Below are 17,164 nucleotides of genomic sequence, written 5' to 3'. Positions count from 1 at the left end.
GGCGAAGTATAGTGTACACTTTTAGTTTGGACAAATTAGGAAAATTTTGTCTAACCATTATCATTTCCAGTAACGCTAATGTTCACAGTGTTTTAAGACAGAGACAGCTTTGGAAACAAAACAGTGGGAGCTTTTTAGGATACCAATTCAAATGCCACCCAGCTGAGTAATGATCTGGTTGTCGTTACCAAACTTATTATTTCATGTCTGCTCAGTGATTAATGTCACTTGGAATTAGTATATCCTTCAGTTCACTCCCATATGGACAAATGCCACCATTCAAACATCATCATGTTACCAGTTTGTCCTGAGAAACTATTGAAAACTTCAATGCTTTCTCTTCATGTTTAATGAAAGATTGATAGAGGGAATGGTCTGATGTTGTTTATCTCCTGTGAGAGCAATTGATTACAGCTAATTTTCATGCCCCTGTAGTGTCCATTCAGTGGTTGATTTCAAGAAAACTTAGAGCAGCTGGTCCCAATTCTGGCCATATATAGAACCACCTAGGGAGCTTTTAAAAATATATATTACTGGGCTTTAACCCAAAGCTACTGAATAAGAATCTCCAGGGTTTATTCCCATCAAGCTATATTTAAACATGCTCTCTAAATAATTTTATTGCAGCTGTCCATGGACTGGCCTTTGGGATCCATTTACTGAATTTTGAAATTAGCCTCAAATTCTAGCTCTGAAGCTTTCTATATGAAAAGTCCTCCTCCAGTCCAAATAATCTGGAATTTCCCACATCTGTGAAATGAAGATAATATTCATTTCAGTTGTTTTGAGGACTACATGACAAACACACAGAGGCTGTCGAGAATAGTTCATAGCACACAGTAGGCCTATAATAGGTTGTGGAAGAGATGGTTATGGGCTTGCCCAAATCCGTTTTCTTTTATTTCTGGACACACAGCCAGATTGCTTTTCTCAGTACACCTTGTGCTTAGTTGAGTTCATGTGACTAAATCCAGGCCAAAGTAATGCAGCAGAAGGAATGTGAACCACTTCTAAGTTTGGACTGCAAAGACCTCCACAGTCAACCTATGCAGTTGCTTCCCCTTCTGGTAGGCTAACTGAGATGACCTACAAAGTGACCTTGGGATCCAGTGTTGAACATGGAAATTATACAAGATGGAACAAACCAGAGTTCCTGATGACCATGTGGAAGGCCACCCACCAATAAACTTCATTTGTGTTAAGTATCTATCACTTGGGGTGTATCTACTACAGCAGTTAGTACCCTATGTGTGTTGTGCAATTATTTTAATTTTCTTTTAAAATAATAGTAACATTTGAAAAACTTGTTTCTTCACTTGTCTGTCTATTGTGGTATGCCCTATATTATCAATTGTGGAAACAGTCAGGAATCTTAATGCTCATAACATACAATGAGCACTTCACAGATTCCTGTGGCAACAGTAAAAACCTTCTGTGTTAGGGGAGTATCTAATCCTTTAAGAAGATCACCTGCCACCAAGCGACATGCTACATGATCCCAATGTTATTGCTCCTTCATCTTTTAGGGACAGGAAAACAAATATATATAGTGGACCTTAGTCAGGAAATTAATTGGAATAAAGGATGCTGTACTATTTATACTGTATGACAATACACTACATCATCATCTACATGTCATTTATGTAGGAACAACTATTTATGAGAAATTTCTCCTAAGATTGTAATGGTTATATTTCCCTCTTCACTATTGCTTTTTGGGGTTTTCTTTTCCTTCTCCTCTATCAATTACTTCTAAGTAACCCCTACCTTCATATTAACTCTAATGTTAGAACATTATACAGGTCTGGTCCAGAAGGATCTTACTTTGGGAAGAACAAATATGGGAGAATAAAAAAAAACTTAAAAAAAATTTAAAAGCTTCTCCTTTCCACCTCTAAGGTTTCAGAGTAGCATCTTCAGTTCCTTATGCTATTTTTCTCAGTTCACTCATATTGCCCCAACATTATTCTATACCCCACATGCCTTCATATTTAGCCTATCCAATGCCCTGGTGAGGCAGTCTCTTTTTCTCCCTTTTCTCAGAGGTAATTAAATCTTCAGTCTTTTGTATACTCAGAGACTCATTTTAGAAAATCACTATAATTTGAATTTTCCTATAGGATCTAAGTTAGAGGTCACACATATAGTTCATCTCACTTGCTAACTAGTAAATCTTTAGTGACTCCTTGGAATGCTTTGTTTAGAAAGGTTTGAGATCAATGTGTCGTCTCAGCAAAAAAGAACATCCGCATCAATTAGGGATGTATTTCCCAGTTTCAGGAGGAGAAGCAGTGGCATTCATGCCAGGTGTTTGTATCCTGGTGCCCTTTTAAAAAAAAATAAAATAAGAGGAGGATGAGAATTATTATTACTACAAAAGAAAGTTCAAACGAGCAGTTCTTTTGTGTCTTTAGGAATAGTGGAGTGTTGGCATGCTTTCTCAGAGTTCAGAAAAGATCAGTCTTCAAATATACTTTTGAGATCCAACTATATTAAGAACCAATGAAGTACAAGACCATATTGTAAATATGGTAAAATAGTTTCAGTGCTTAAATTCAACAGTTAAAGGTCTACGAATACCATATTTCATTCCTTTCAATGTATCCTCATGAGTATATACATAAACTTATTTGGTGATAAAAGTAGAAGTCAAAATTTGAGGTCTTTCATTCATGGAGATTTGGCCAAATGGTCCCTTAAATTCATCTCTGAAAATGGGCCATAAGATCTGAGTGATTTCCTGCAATGGAAGAGATAATGGGAAACACTTGTCAGAAGGAAGAGTGAAGGGGCGCCTGGGTGGCTCAGTTGGTTAAGCGACTGCCTTCGGCTCAGGTCATGATCCCGGAGTCCCTGGATCGAGTACCGCATTGGGCTTCCTGCTCGGCAGGGAGTCTGCTTCTCCCTCTGACCCTCCCCTCTCTCATGTGCTCTCTCTCAAATAAATAAATAAAATCTTAAAAAAAAAAAAGAAGGAAGAGTGAAAGAGTGAAATAGGGAACATTAAGTCAGTGCCTAAAGCAAGTAGAATGAAAGAAAAGAGGTGATTGGTAAACTATTTCAAGATGGAGGCACATGGTATCAGGAGTCACTGAGACCCGTAATTCCTTAGGCCTTCTCTCCTGGAGTTTCCTTCCCTGATGTTTTTCCTCAGGTCCTCTTCTGTCAAAGAATTGACCACCCCAGCTCCTAACTCTTGAGTTACCCACTAGATCGTTGACCCCGAGTACTATCAAACAGCACCAGTATTAGATATCTTACTCCTGGCACTTGGTAGAGATGGAGGCTGTGGACAGAACTTCTGTCTCATTGCTGCAGAGATACAAATATACCTGGAAACCCAAATTGTCTATCATATGACATTTACTCATGTAAGCATTGGTTTTCCAGCAGCACTTTTTTTTTTTAAGATTTTATTTATTTATTTATTTGACAGAGAGAGCAAGAGAACACAAGCAAGGGGAGCAGTAGAAGGAGAGGGAGAAGCAGGCTCCCCATCGACCAGGGAGCCCAATGCAGGTCTCGATTCCAGGACCCTGGGATCATGACCTGAGCCGAAGGCACACGCTTAACCCTCTGAGCCACCCAGGCGCCCGTGGCAGCACTTTTTAAATTGAATAGAGTTCTAAACCTTGTACTCATTATATGAATTCACTAGACTTTCCTGTGCTGAATGGATAATAATCATTGTATATAACATTGTATCTATGGGAACATATCTGTCAAATTCCAAATAATTGACTTCCAAAGAACATTTACATTGCACCAATTTGTAATTGGTAAGCTCATTTCCCTTCTTTCTTTTTTCAGTTATATAATGAAATTTAATGAAGCAGGTTTCAGATCTACATCTCCCCATACACTCATTTTACTAGTTCAGAAAACAAAGAAATGAATTTAATGATCCCAAGTCACTGACTTGGTTACATGTATTCTATCAGATCCTAATAATTTCTCACACTAATGCATTCCTCTATCAATGTCAGGTTGCTTAAGAGGAGACAGAGCCAAGGACTACTTGCTTACTAGACTGTGAAAGCTATAGGTTTGGCTACAGGTGAGGACCACAAAGGGTGAATGTTTATATTAACCTTTCTTGTTTCTTGTTCTTAAATATCTTTTTGATGAAAAAGTGACAGAAAGGAGCTTCTTAAAGACATTTTTTCTATGAATAGAGCTAGCTAAACATGTTATTTGACTTTATTGTGATCTTATTGATGATTTCGGGGAACTTAGAGAACGGAGTGCTCTGTACAATATAAAATCCACTAATGTAAAGCACACTAAACAACATGATTGTCAATGGGATAGATATATGTGGTAAGAGTATAAAAACATGCACAGAAAGGGTATAGGCTGACATTGGACAATGTTTCTGGGGAGGCAAAACAATGAGATGGTGGTAGAGGTTTTGCTATTAGATGTATTTAGTTATTTAAGATGAGATGCAAGTATGAAAATATAGTAACATATTTAAATCTGTTATATTTCTAGTTTTTGTCTATTAAAATATCTTAATTAGATTAAAAAATATACATACATATTTTATTACTTTTATTTTTTAGGTCTTTGTTTTAATTCCAGTTAACATAGAGTATTTTATTAGTTTCAGGTGTACTATGTAGTGATTTAAGCAATTCCTTACATCACCCGGTGCTCATCATGACAAGTACACTCCTTAATCCCCATTTCCCTCATGCCCCTGCTAACCTCCACTCTGGTAACCATCAGTTTGTTCTCTATAGTTAAGAGTCTGTTCCTTGGTTTGTCTTTCTCTCTCCTTTCTTTCCCTTTGCTCATTTGTTTTGTTTCTTAAATTCCACATATGAGTGATATCATATGGTATTTATCTTTTTCTGTCTGACTTATTTTACTTAACATAATACTCTGTAACTGCATCCATGTCATTGCAAATGGCAAGATTTTTTATGGCTAATATTCCATATATACATATATACCATATATATATATATATATATATATACCACATCTTCTTGATCCATTCATCAATTGATGGACATTTGGGCTGTTTCCATAATTTGGCTGTTGTAGATAATGCTTCTATAAACATTGAGGTATGTGTATCCCTTTGAATTAGTATTTTGTATTCTTTGGGTAAAAACCTAGTAGCGCAATTACTGGATGAAGGGTAGCTCTATTTTTAACTTTTTGAGGAATCTGCCTACTGCTTTCCACACTGATTGCCACCAGTTTGGACTTCCACGAATAGTGCAAAAGGGTTCCCCTTTGTCTGCATCCTCACCAGCACCTATAGCTTCTTGTGTAGTTGATTTTAGCCATTCTGACAGGTGCGAGGTAATATCTCATTGTAGTTTTGATTTGTATTTCCCTGATAATGAGTGATGTTCAACATCTTTTCATATGCCTATTGGCCATCTGCATATCTTCTTTGGAAAAATGTCTATGTCTTCTGCCCATTTTTAATTGGATTATTCGTTTTTTGGATGTTGTGTTTTATGAGTTCTTTATATATATTGGATACAAACCGTTTATCAGGTATGTCATTTGCAAATATCTTCTCCCATTCCGTAGGTTGCATTTAGTTTTGTTGATTATTTCCTTCACTGTGCAGAAGCTTTTTATATTGATGAAGTCCCGATAGTTTATTTTTTGCTTATGTTTCCCTTGCTTCCAGAGACATATCTAGAAAGAAGTTGCTACAGCCGATTTCGAAGAGGTTACTGCTTGTGTTTTTCTCTAGCATTTTTATGGTTTCCTGTTTCACATTTAGGTCTTTCATCCATTTTGAATTTATTTTTGTGTATGGTGTAAGAAAGTGGCCAGTTTCATTCTTTTGCATGTTGCTGTCCAAAAGCACCATTTGTTGAAGATGCTGTTTTTTCCCCATTGGATATTCTTTCCTGCTTTGTCAAAGATTAATTGACCATATAGTCATGGAATAAAAAATATATTTAAAAGAAGGGAATTATAGTATTGCAAAATAAGAACAAGTTCTTTTAACTTTTTTTCAAACTTTTAGGCAGTAACAATTATGTGAACTGAATCACTCAGTTATTTAATTTAGGTTTAAAAAAAATCCTACTCACTTTTTGGAGCTAATTGCAGGTTGAGTAATTTAACTTTGACACTGTCTTACTATTTTGACTTCACTTCATCTCCCTTAATAGAGTTATATTTGTTACCTAATATAAATTCATACATTTAAAATATGAATTTTAATAATCCTCTTAGTGGTTTTAAATTGGAAATAAATGATTTCACTGTGAAATATACATATTTGGGCTCTTCTTCATATTACATTATATCAAGTAAAGTAGCATTGAGGGTGGTGAAAGTGGATTGTCAACAATTGTATCACTACATCATTGGAGAATAGCTATTATTACAGTTTGATTCCATAAAGGAATTACGGTTGTTTGGAAAGATAACTGGGTAAGGCATGAAATGGATAGAGGAAAAGATTTTACTTTCTTTCCTTGAGAATAAACTTTAGGTAGCTTAGAAAATTCCCATAAATTAGAGTATGAAAAACACATTTAAAAACTGGTACCTGAGCTTCTGAGGATAAGAATTAAGATAGAATGTAAAATTAATACAAGTGTTAACCTTTTCATTCATATAAATAATGATCTTTAATAGAGGGCCTCTAGCCTCCCAGTTAGCCAGAAATACTCTAGGATTTAAAAAAAAAAAAATTCAAAATTAAGATGAGTCACATGCTATCTTGAGATCTAATAAAATGGTGTTTTCTTTCTTTTTTAACTTTTGTCTAGGTGTAACAAAGAATATTCAAATGCAGATTTGGAACTTACCAATGTTCACATAATTTAAATGAAAGTCATTATCAAAATTCAGAATTCCACTGATTTACTACATTGCTATAGGCAACTAATCAACACCAACACAGCTTTAGTGACTTAAATTGCATATTCAGTTGTATAAGATAAAATAGAAAGAAAACGTGTTAGAGCAATTATCATCGTCTTCACTATCATGACCTTTATCATAATGGCAACTAACATTTTTTTAACTCTTCACAGATTGCAAAGTGCTTTCATCTCCAGCGTTTCTCACATCTTACAGTTGGCTGAGAGTAAGTAGAACATGTGTTATTTATTCACCCTACCGTTGGAAAATCTGAAAGATACAGGAAAATTAAAACAAATGCCAAAATAAGAAGACATTTATGTTGTTTCTATGTCAGGTAGCATTTTAAAAATATGAATGCAGAGGGGCCCAATATGGGAGAAGGCAGTTAGGAAGATGTGATGTGAGCTAAACAATGGGTCTATGCCTATTTTAAGATGATTCCCTGCAGATCTCTAGTGTTTGATTAGGAAAAACCCAAATAACATTAAAAGACATGGAGAAATATACATCTTTTAATTCATTATTATAAAAACACTTGAACTGTTATCCATCACTAATCTTGTTTCCTCTATAGCCTCACTCCCTCCCATTGTAACCCATACTAGATTATTGTGAAGCAAATCTAGGACATCACATCATTTCATTTAGGGAAAATGCAAATGTACTTTATAATAGAAAACTAAGTCTATTAAAAATGGATGTGGATTTAAATAGAAGAAATTATTCTTTGTTTAAATCACTCAAAATTGGTGTTTTTCTTTGGAGATTTATTTATTTTCAAACTCCTGGATGAATTTGGCCTCCTTCTTCATGAATAACCCATTCTACTTGAAACATCTTAATCTTGTAAACTCTCCCTGAGACTAATCAAATATCTTGTACAGTGTAAAAACAAGTTCAGAATAATGTCCACTGGATGATTGGTTGTATGGATAAGTTACTACATTTTTGATAGATGACCACTGTAAACACTGTAAATCATCTACTGTTTTAGTTAAAAGGATTCCTGTTAACCAAGACACCTGGCTTCTAACACTGCCTACCACAAGTAGCCTTGTGATTTTGAATGAGTTGGGTAACTTTATGGATCCTTTGCCCTGACTAAAAATAAAAAGATAAAAATTTTTAAAATTTAAAAAAAGGATTTATATGCTAGATTATCTATAAAATAGATAGGTATCATAGTATCGAAATATCAGTTGTGTTATTCTAGCTCTGAAGTACTTCATTTCTTACTTCCATAGTACATATTCATTATTTTGAGGCCATGAGTCCTTGTTCAAAAGTGACTCTTACCTCATTTAAATAAGCTCTAGTCTCCATACAAGGTAGACCTGCCAAATCTAGAAAAGGAGCAATGATCAGAAAATCAGTAGCAATTATAGTGACAAATCAATCTTCAAGGACAGAATCTGTGAATATTGAAAGTAAAACCATATCTATCAGGTCTGTGGAATTACATAATTTGAGCTTTCTTGAAATGTTGGGTAGAAATTGACCCTTATTAATATCTTTGGCACCTGTCAATTTGAGTACTGGGTGTTATATGTAAGTGATGAATCACTAAATTCTACTCCTGAAAACAATTTTACATTATATGTTAACTAACTAGATTTAAATAAAAACTTGAAAAAGAAAAAAAATATTCTTTGGTAATAACTCATTGTCAACATCTGTGGCATTTTACTCAAATCAAACTATAAACTTTTGAGGTTGATAAATTTTATTCTCACTGCTGATATCCAATGTGAAATATAAATGTTAAAAATATGGAGAGATCGCTTTTTAGAATTGTATTTTAGAGATTGTTTTTAGAATATATTGTTTTTTAGGGATTTGTTCAGTGGTATAACACAAAGAAGAAGCAACCTGCTGCCTGAAAGTTACTTTTAGGAAAGAGGCTCACTGAAAGTATTATATTGGCACCTTTGATAATGAAAATGGTAAAACTTCCTGAAGTTCTTTGAGCATACATTTCTCAAGAATTTATTCAGCACATAATAAAACATGAAAAAAAATCCAAAAATACTTCCAGGTGTCTAAATAACATTAGCTTTCATTCACATTAGTTTTTACCTTACCTAGTAATCAGTTACCACCAAAAAGTCATTATGCTTTGACATATTGTTCTGTTTGGCTAAGAGTATTCACACCAAACTTCATTTCCTAAGAGTTGAGGATAGACGATTTCAAGATGAGTGAAGCCAAATGTCCTGAAAATACTGTATGTACCTAGAAACAAAAGAGTTCCTCCCAGAGAGGAACTGTGTCCCCTTACGAACAACAAAACAGAGAGATGCCTACTTGTACTCGAATACAGACACACACACACACACACACACATTCCTAACTGCAATACAAGGGGTAACTGGACCATGCTTTTTGCCTGTAAGGAAAGAATAAAGATATACTTTGAAAAAATATTCCCAGTCTCTGAATTTAGCTTGTTTCTACCATCCAGACATGACACAAGATGCTTAAAAGAATGAATAGGTAACTTTTGGGAAATTTGGGGATAAACTGCTAAAATAGTTATTATGGGTAAATATAAGGTTTTGAGCTCTTTTAATGTTTTTTAAATTATAGAACTATAAGTTACACTCTTAACATTTTAGCATTCAAGGTGGAATCTCAGTCTCTTGAACTTCTGTGGTAAAAACCTTAAGAGACCTAAAGTCTCCTAAATTTGAAGGTAAAGACTTGAAGAAAAAGACTTTTTTAAATAAGATTTTATTTATTTATTTTAGAGATAGAGTATGCAAGTAGAGGGAGGAGCAGAGGGAGGACAAACAGACTTTGTGCTGAGTGCAGATCCCGCAGCAGGGCTCGATCCCAGAACCCTGAGATCATGACCTGAGCCGAAATCAAAAGCCAGACGCCCAGCCGGCTAAGCTACCCAGGTGCCCCAAGAAAAAGACTTTTGGGGGCGCCTGGGTGGCTCAGTCGTTAAGCGTCTGCCTTCGGCTCAGGTCATGGTCCCAGGGTCCTGGGATCGAGCCCCGCATCGGGCTCCCTGCTCGGCGGGAAGCCTGCTTCTCCCTCTCCCACTCCTGCTGCTTGTGTTCCCTCTCTCGCTGTATCTCTCTCTGTCAAATAAATAATATCTTTAAAAAAAAAAAGAAAAAGAGTTTTGCATCAGATATATGTTTTATCAGTTAGCTGTCTCGATGAATTGCATTTTTGGTATAATCTTGAACAACATATAAAATTATTTTAGCTTTATGTGTAGAAAATTACTCTATCCAAAATATAGCTTTAGACTGAAATATCCCACATGTAGTGAAAGTGAGGGAATATTTTAAGAAAATTATGAAACCATCTTTTTTAAAGGTTATAGTGATGTGGGCTTATATTTAAGAGATAATTAAAAAAAATCTTTTATGCCTCTTATTTCCTCTTCAATTGTTTAAGGTTAGATTGTATTTTATAATTCAATTTTGAAACTTCTCCCTGAATTTTACCCAAATTTTCAGGTATTGAGAATGAGTACTACAAGAATACTTAATCATTTTGTCAGTGGAATACCTTGAGGTAAACACTACAAAGCCTTTTGAAAATGGTATAATAAGTTGTGGCACTCAAGTGAAATATTTCATGATATACATGGAAATCCTAAAAACTTTATTTTGTGAGAATAGTGGGGGAATTAGTAGATGGCAGAGTTGAAATATCCTGTTCAGAAGCTTAAGTCAAACTCTTGCCTGGAAGTCTGCTCTGCATTACTAATGAAATATCTTTATTAAAAATCTATTGTGTACAGAATTTTGTATGAAAAAACTATGATATAAAGTGCTTGCTGCCGTCACAACGATGCATATGTGGTGGCTATATGAAAAAGGACTAAATGACGGAGCTAAAATCTGCTCAAATCGTCTGTGTCTATCAAACACCTAGAAATGAAGGAGCATGTCACGTTCTGCTGTGGTGGTTTTGTTGTCAGCTAATGGCAAATTGTTGTGAGTAAATAACTTAATGCCACATCTTGGTGGCAGCATTTCTCCCTCTTGGGGTTTACAAGACCATGTGTCTCTCCAGCTTTTCTTCAAGCTTAATCCTGTTTACTCCATTCTCCTTCTACCTACAATATTTTCTTACCTCTGAAACCTGGTTAAAATGAACATGAATAGCCAGCTTCCATCAAATAACCAAAAGGAAATAAGTAGCCTGAGGGAGGTATATTCTGGGTAAATCAACCTCATTCCTTTGGAATTGATTACCTTCATAAATCATTCATTCTAGGAGAGCTAATTAGTACTACTTAACATTAGAACTAATGATCTGCTTTGTTTATTTCACTGAGTCCTTGAATTAATTCAGTTTCCTGACCCCGGAAATGGCTAAGGTGATCATGGACTGATGGACAGGCAAATGCACAATGTGCTTTCAGCAAAATGTTTGCTTAAGGAAGACCACATGTATAGTTTCCCAAGAAAAGTAAGTTAAGGGGCACCTGAGTGGCTCAGTTGAGAATCCAACTCTTGATTTGGGCTCAAATCATGATCTCAGGGTTGTGAGATTGAGCCCTGTGTCGGGCTCCACATGGGCATGGAGACTGTTTAAGATTAAAATCTATTGTGATTTTAATAATCTCTCTCTCCCTCCCTACTCCTTCCCTAAAGGGAAAAAAAAAAAAAAGTAAGTTAAAATAATGAAAAAAAAAACCTAAATTGTAGCCACATTATGAAATAATCAAGGGAATATAAGGGAGGTATAAATCCTCTGCTAGAGCCCTTCTCCTTTCTTATTAGTGACATAGGTACTTAATTAATACTATCTGTTTCTGGTGTGTGCATGGACACTCAGGAGATAACGTCTCGATTAAAGAGGACTTCGTGAATTGTGTAAGACTGTTGAATCACAGACCTGTACCCCTGAAACAAATAATACATTATATGTTTAAAAAAAAAAAAAAGAAGAAGATAGTAGGAAGGGAAAAATGAAGGGGGGGGAATCGGAGGGGGAGACGAACCATGAGAGACGATGGACTCTGAGAAACAAACTGAGGGTTCTAGAGGGGAGGTGGTGGGGGATGGGTTAGGCTGGTGATGGGTATTAAAGAGGGCACGTTCTGCATGGAGCACTGGGTGTTATACGCAAACAATGAATCATGGAACACTATATCAAAAACTAATGATGTAATGTATGGTGATTAACATAAATAAGAAAAAAAAAAAGAGGACTTCAACTCCCTGGGTTTAGACCTCAGTCTGTACTTCCTAAATTGATTAAGTTCTTCTTCTCACACCCCACATGGCTGATCCCCAGACAATGATTTACCTGACATTTACTGCCAAGTTTCAGTACCCCAATGACTTTTGTCCCACATTTTCCCTATACAAAACTAGTATTTTCAGCACTTTGGAGACAGTCTTTGAGACATTAGTCTACCGTCTTTCTGGTGTTGGTCTCGCTGAAATAAATTCCTTTCTTATTTCACTACCACTTATCCTGGACTTTGAAATTTGTCAGTGGTGAGTTGGTCAAACCTGATCTGTTTGGGACCCCTGGAGCTCAGGTGCTCTTGGGCCCTGAATCCCAGTTACACACTCTTACTATCTGTCTAAGCAGTAAGATACCTTTCTCAGAAAAGAGAAACTAAGAGCCAACATAATAAAACTACAAAGGGTAAATGTCATTAAGATATTGTGATTTATAAGAAATGTATTTATATGGTCTTTTAGATGACCAAAATATATCTCTCATATATATTTGGTCTTCACCACTGTTCCTGGCTTACAGCTCCCAAAACCCTTGGGATAGCCTATGTGTTGAGAATCACCTAAGTGTCTTTTGCTATGTTAATGAGGTGACTTAGAAAGGAGGGAAGTTGGGGGCTGGTAGCTGGAGAACTAACCACATGACTAGAAGGTTGAAACTTTTAGTCCCACCCACTATCTCCTGGGAGAGGACAGAGTTTAATCAATTGCCAATGTCCAGTGATTTAACCAATCATGACTATGTAATTAAGCCCCTGTAAAAACCCAAGAGGACCAGGTTCAGAGGACTTCTGGGTTGGTAAACACATGTAGGTGCTGGGAGAGTGGCGCACCTGGAGAGGGTATGGAAGTTTTGCACATTCTCCCCATATCCTGCCCTGTGCCTCTCTTCCATCTGGCTCTTCCTAAGTCGTATCCTTTTATAATAAAATGGTGATCTAGTAAGTGAAAGGTTTCTCTGAGTTCTGTGAACTGTTCTAGCAAACTAATAAAACCTGACAAGGGTGTCATGGGAACCTTTGACTTATAGCCACCTGGTCAGAAGTACAACCTGAACTTGAGATTGGAATCTTGAGCAGGGTAAGGGGTGTGTGTAGTCTTGTAGGACTGAACTCTTAATCTGTGGAATCTTATGCTTTCTTCAGGTAAATAGTGTCAGAATTGAGTTGTATTGCAGGACACCCAGACAGTGTCCAAGAGTTCCTTGTCAGTGTGGGGAAGCCTCTGCACACACATATTGGAATTGGGTCCAAGAGCCTAATTTAGTTATGCTAGATCAGTGGTTTACATTTGGGCCCTATAGTTTCAAAATGTGGAATGCATACCCCTGATTGTACCTAAAATTATTTGAGTTGTAACAAAAGACATGGCATTAAATAACATTGACTCACATGATGAGGGGTATTCAATTTTCTACTCTCTTAATCCTTTTATTTACTTTTTACTTTTGGTTTTGTTTTTTTTTTTACTTTTTACTTTTGGAATATGTAGTTAATACCTCTTTAATATTTGCTAATTGTCCTTTATGATGAGAACATAGCTCAGTTCAGAATCTTCAACAGGTAACAATATCCAGTTCGAATTTAATACTTTTTAAAATTTTTAGTTATAGTTTTCTATTTACAATAATTATTTAAAAATCTTCAAAATAAAGTTGGATACAGAGGAGTTGGATTAAAAAGTCAACACCAAATTGACTCTTCCTTCCAAAATGCTGACTTTTGAGAATATGAGATATGAAATATGAATAGTATCCTGACTTTGCTAGAATTACTTTTGGAAAATTATAATTTAATAAGAAAGATAAAGAGGAAACTATCTTAACAAATACTAATTATTCCATTGCTAGAAATCTAGCATATTATTTTTTAGGGCTAGAAATTAGTATTTTTTAAAGACTAGTTCTTGTTAAGAACCTCAAGATGTGTAACTTGCATATTCAAGGACCTAACCTTGTATCTATCTGATACTAAATATTTAAAAGTCATCCTCACATACTTTCATTTCTCTGCAGCACTTCTCAGTCTATCAACTAACTAAAATATCTATAGTGGAACCAAGAAAGTTGGGACTCCTGGAGATCGGGAATGATCCCATCCATTCATTCAGTCATGTTTTTTCTATTGGTTCATATTTATGAATCCCACTTTTGTGCCAGCTTTATGTTGTAAAATGAAAACACAAAGAAACATATGATAATGTGATTTCAAGAAAGTAGTAGCTGTAAAACAAACTACATTTGACTTATGATTTTTTTTATATTTTGTATTTTGTATTTTGTTTGTCAAGGAAAGTTATAAGAAAAGCAGAGTATTAAAGTTCTTTTGTGGGGGTGCATGGGTGACTCAGTTGGTTAAGCATTCTCCTCTTGGTTTCAGTTCAGATCATGGTCTCAGGGTCCTGAGATTGAGCCCCACATCAGACTCCACACTCAGTGAGGAGTCTGCTTGTCCCTCTTCCTCTGCTCCTCCCCCTGCTCCCTCTCTTTCTCTCTCATAAATAAATAAAATCTTTTAAAAAATAAGAGTTCTTTTGTGAAGGACATGCCACATCTAAATCCATAACTCTGCCATTCTCTATTTATTATACCTGGTCCTCTGCTAGTTGTATCCCCCACCAGCCCCCTAAAGGTGTTGAACTGATGATCTCAAGTTTAGAATAAAGTGGAGCATCTTTAATTAAATAAATTGAATAAATTGATCTGCAAAGAGCACTGAGAACTATGAGAACATGCAGAAAAGCATACGGCCCATTTTAGTGTAAATGAAGACAGATATGTTTGAAAAACAAGTAACAGTTATCCCAGTATAAAAGAGATTTTTAAAAATGTTCCCCAGGCAAAGGGAAGAGCGAATAAAAAGATGTAGCAACTAGAGGCAGATCATGTGTTGTAGCTGAGAACATTGTAAAGCTTTACGAGAATAGAGGCAAAAGATGAGGAGATGTCTGAAGGAGAGAGTCTGAAGGCAGATTGAGAAAGGCCTTTTATATTGCAATGAGAAGTTTGAGATTCATCTTAGAGTGTTAATACTAATGGTAACTCATATTTTCCAGGTAACAGCTAGCTTGGAGATAAAGATTTGATGACCACAGTGTCTCTGTTCTGGGCCCAACCCTGTTTGGTTTGCAGGACCAAATTCCCCTAGTCCTTCACTTACTTGGGTCCTAAGTAAATTTCATACTTCTCCTGGGCATCTGCTCTCTGAGGCTGCTTTCTCTGGCATACTTAAAGTGATTTATCTTTAAAATGGCTTCAGTCCCAAGGGGGGGAGTCACTCCAAATGACTAAATCACATACCTTGAATTCTAAGCTGCTCTTTCACAGCAGAGCGCTGGAGGCACATTGAAAAGTGCATTAATTAAAGTTCATGGTGACTGTGGTTCCCACTAGTCATCTCTTCTTTCCCTTCCTCTGTTTTTTCTTCCTATTTTCTTTTTCTACCTACTATTCATGAAGGGCTAGGAGGATTTTTTTTTTTCTACTTTTGTAATCAGCTAAGTGCTCTTTGAAGGTATAGCATTTCAAAAATTGAATTTTGGGTAAAAAGACATGCTGTCAAAACCAAAAGAGATGATATGCTCCATTATAAAATAAAATATTCAGAGTATCATTTATATGTTTAAATTATTCATTACAGGGGCGCCTGGGTGGCTCAGTCGTTGGGCGTCTGCCTTCTGCTCAGGTCATGGTCCCAGGGTCCTGGGATCGAGCCCCACATCCAGCTCCCTGCTCCACAGGAGGCCTGCTTCTCCCTCTCCCACTCCCCCTGCTTGTGTTCCCTCTCTCGCTGTGTCTCTCTCTGTCAAATAAATAAATAAAATCTTTAAAAAAATAATAAATAAATAAATTATTCATTACAATGACAGAAAATTAAGATGATTATTTTCCCCCTGTGGTACATGTCATATTTCTCAAAACAGGTGGAAAATAGGACAGTCAGTCCTTTCTGTGTCATATTTAAATTGTTTCTTCTGTCAATGGGTTTAGTTAAATTTGATTGGCAGTTGTACTAAGTCTAAGTACTTTTAAGAGAAGAATAATAAGAATTGGGAAAACCATCACCTATTGATGCTGGTCATAACTCCAGAGAGTCTTTAAGAAACTAAAACAAGATATGGACTTTTTTTTTTTTTTTGGTGAAAAAATTTATATTTAGATTTAGCCAGCTGGACTCAGTTTAGATGATTCCAATTTTGTTGGCAACATCCAAAGCATCATAGTCAGGAGCCAGTCGAACATACGCCTTCTTCTCTCCATCAGGCCTGATCAAGGTGTTGACCTTGGCCACGTCAATGTCGTAGAGCTTCTTCACAGCCTGTCTGATCTGGTGCTCATTGGCCTTGACATCCACAATGAACACAAGCGTGTTGCTGTCTTGTATTTTCTTCATGGCTGACTCAGTAGTCAGGGGGAACTTGATGATGGCATAGTGATCAAGCTTGTTTCTCCTGGGGGCGCTCTTTCGAGGAAATTTGGGCTGCCTCCGCAGACGCAGTGTCTTGGGTCGTCAGAATATAGGTGACGTGCGGATCTTCTTTTTTTGTGACTGTGGACGACTTTCAGCACCGCTTTCTTCGCCTTCAAAGCCTTTGCTTTGGCTTCGGCTTTGGGAGGGGCAGCGGCTTCCTTCTTAGCTTTCGGTGCCATCTTCGTAAAAGGGATATGAAGATACGGGCTTTTTTTTTTTTTTTTTTTTTTTTCATTTTACAGTATTTCATTTGTGTTCATTTAATGTTGATTTCCACTCCCCTCCTTGAAGTCTGTCACTGGTTCCTCATAAGCTTCAAGATAAACATGTAACTCTGACCAAGGCATGTAAAGTCATAATGACTCACCTATTTATTGATTTATTCATCATTTAGTAAATATTTATTGAGCACCTATTATATGTCATATTCTTTACTAATTGCATTGCCCATTTGGTTTGTGCTTAGCTTTTAAGCTTTTCTCCTACTATGTTCCCAGTCACACTCTTCATGACAGCCATCCAAGGATCTACTTGCAATCCTCAAAACATGCTCAGGTTAATCATACTTTCACATCTTCCCTCTCCTTTTTCTGTGCTGAGAATGGCTTTTACCTCTCATTTGTCTAA

At 36.3% G+C, this 17,164-nt stretch overlaps 1 pseudogene; it reads right to left on the bottom strand.

Moving 5' to 3' along the window:
• Positions 1–16,189: 16,189 nt before the first annotated feature.
• On the bottom strand, positions 16,190–16,716 carry LOC135364325 (large ribosomal subunit protein uL23-like; annotated as a pseudogene).
• Positions 16,717–17,164: the final 448 nt, after the last annotated feature.

Source organism: Mirounga angustirostris, unplaced genomic scaffold (genome assembly GCF_029215605.1).
Source record: "Mirounga angustirostris isolate CCGP_5_RB_7025 unplaced genomic scaffold, mMirAng1.0.hap1 SCAF_5, whole genome shotgun sequence".
NCBI lineage: Eukaryota > Metazoa > Chordata > Mammalia > Carnivora > Phocidae > Mirounga > Mirounga angustirostris.
Note: the sequence above shows the minus strand (reverse complement) of the source record. Positions and strands in the feature narration are given on the sequence as shown.